This window comes from Rhincodon typus, chromosome 48 (genome assembly GCF_021869965.1).
Source record: "Rhincodon typus isolate 14 chromosome 48, sRhiTyp1.1, whole genome shotgun sequence".
In the NCBI taxonomy this organism is placed as follows: Eukaryota; Metazoa; Chordata; class Chondrichthyes; order Orectolobiformes; family Rhincodontidae; genus Rhincodon; species Rhincodon typus.
Window position 1 is genome coordinate 6,982,921 of NC_063379.1, and position 2,573 is coordinate 6,985,493.

The 2,573-nt window shown below is 41.3% G+C and overlaps 1 pseudogene; it reads left to right on the forward strand.

The window, feature by feature from the left end:
• Positions 1 to 1,267, forward strand: part of LOC125488025 — a 41,371-nt pseudogene extending 40,104 nt beyond the window's left edge.
• Positions 1,268 to 2,573: the final 1,306 nt, after the last annotated feature.

Below are 2,573 nucleotides of genomic sequence, written 5' to 3' on the forward strand. Positions count from 1 at the left end.
AGGTAGCCAGCAGCAGAAATGGCTTTGAGACTGGTTAAGAGCTACAATCAAGCATGCTGGGAATTTTGCTCAAGCTACCGAAAACTATGACTTCGGTTTTCCATGTTGACCAAACAAGACAAGTGTCATGATAGTCAGGTAGGCAGATTGGCACCATACTACCTTGCATGGAGCATGGAATGTGGCTGTTTAACATTTGAGAGATTTTTTTTAACCAGTAAAACTCCTTTGGCTGGGATCAAACCATGTGATCTGGGTTTGGTCAATTCGTTGCCTGAGTGCCAGAGGAGTGTCTTTTGGGAGGAGCATACTCTTGAGATAAAAGCTAGCAGAACAAAGGATTTTGCAGGAGGAGTTCTTGAGAACAACATTTGCAATGTGCTGTGAAGTGATTGTCAGAGAAGACAAAGAAGCATGAGGAAAGATTTACACTGAGAGCAAAGTTGGCCACTCGAATTGGGGAGGTATTTGTTTCAAGTCAAACCTATCGAGTCAGAGTTGAACGTGAAATAAGTTGAATGTAGAGGAGGGTAAAGCAAAGTTAAATGAAGTGAGTTAAAGTTGAAGTTAAGTTAGCAGAAGCAAGATGTAAATGTTGCAATGAATCTGTTTTTATTGAGTATTTTTATCTAAAGAGTTATATAAAGAAAGGCTTATTTAATTAAATTCTGAGTTGATTCCCTGTCACACAAGAGAAAAATATCTGAGTAAAAGTTTGAGTACGCCTTTTGGATAATATAAAATAACTTCAGATAGAATCAAGGAAATTCTGAAGGCTTTTTAAAAATAGAGAAGAGGATTATCAGGGGAAGAGTTGGATCTATTAGAGACCAAATGGGTAACCTGTGGAGTTAGCAGACATTGGTCAGGTCTTAAATAAAGAGAGAAGAACAAAAGAGGAGTATGGCTCAGGAACAGGCCCTTCAGCCTTCCAAGCCTGATCATCATGCCCACACGAAACTGAAAAACAAACCTTCTGCCCTTATTCAATCTGTATCCCTCTATTCAGGTAACCATCCAGATGTCTCTTAAATGTTGATTAAAATACTTCTCATTCTTTTTCACAGAGGAGAACGTCTTTATATCTGTGAAGTTCAGTTGGGATGGTGAAGTTCTGGAGCTTGTTAAGATTAAAAAGGAAGTATTAGATGTTGTAGCAGATGTAAAGGTATATAAATCCCCAGAGTCTGATGAGATTGATCCCACGCTGCCATGGGAGGTAAGGGAGGATATTACTGGGGTCCTGATGGAGGTATTTAATACTTAGTTGGCTGCAGGTGAAGCGTCAGATGACTGGGGAATAGGTAATGTGGTTCCTGTGGGCAAGAAGGCCAGAAGGGATAGGTCAGGTATTTATATAGACTAGTTAAACTGATGTCAATCGGAGGGAAGTTATTGGAAAAAATTGAGGAACAGGGTTAATCAACAGTTGGAAAAACAGGGATTGATCAGGCATAATCAGAGATTTGGAGGGAGATCCTGTCTGACTAACTTGAGGTTTTGAAGAAAGTGACTGCATTGATGAGGGTTGCAGTTGATGTGGTTTACATGGACCTCAGTAAGGCCTTTGACAAGATCCCATATGGAAGGCTGGTCCAAAAGGTAAGAGTACATGGCATTCAAAGCAAGTTGGCAAACTGCCTCCAAAACTGGTTTACAAATAGGAGGGAAAGGAACATAGGGGAGTGTTGCTTTTGGTGATTGGAATTCTGTGACCTGTGGTATGCCACAGGAATCAGTACTGATTCCATTGTTGTTTGTTATGGACAATAATTACTTGGATATGAATGTAGAAGGCATACTTAGAAAGCTTACAAATGGCAGGCAAATTGGAGGTGGTGTTGATAGTGAGGAGATTGGACTACAGTCTGATATTGATCAGCTGGTAAATTGGGCAGAGCAAAGCAGATGGAATTTAATCCAGATGAGTGAAGGGTAATGAATTTTGGGAGTTCTAATAAAGGAAGGATGTACACAATGAATGGTAGGTCCCTAGGGAGTACTGAGGAACAAAGGGATCAGGGTGTACAAGTCCATTGATCCCCAAGGTGTCAGCACAAGTAGACAGGATAGTGAAGAGTGCATATATGATGCTAACCTTCACTAGCAGGGGTGTTGAAAATAGGAGCAAGGAAGCCTTGCTACATCTTTACAAAATATTGGTTAGGCTACAGATGGAATAGTGTTCAGTTCTGGTTGCCACAGTATCAGAAGGGTGCGGTGGCACTGGAGAGGGTGCAGGGGAGATTCACCAGATGTAGCCTGGGATGAAAAGTCTCAGTTATGAAGAGAGATTGGATAGGCTAGATTTGTTTTCCTTCAAGCTGAGGGGGAATATGATAGTGTATACCTCAATTATCAGATGTGTAGATCGAGAAAATCTCTTCCCCATGACAGACATGTCCAAGACAAAGGACATAAGTTTAAGGTGAGGAGTAAGTGGTTTAGAGGAGATTCTGGAATTCTTTCCTCACCCAGAGGGTGTAGCAATATGGAATGTGTTGCCTGTCGGGATGGTGGGAGGAGGTACTCCCTCCACATTGAAGAAACATGTGGATGAACATGGAATGTCA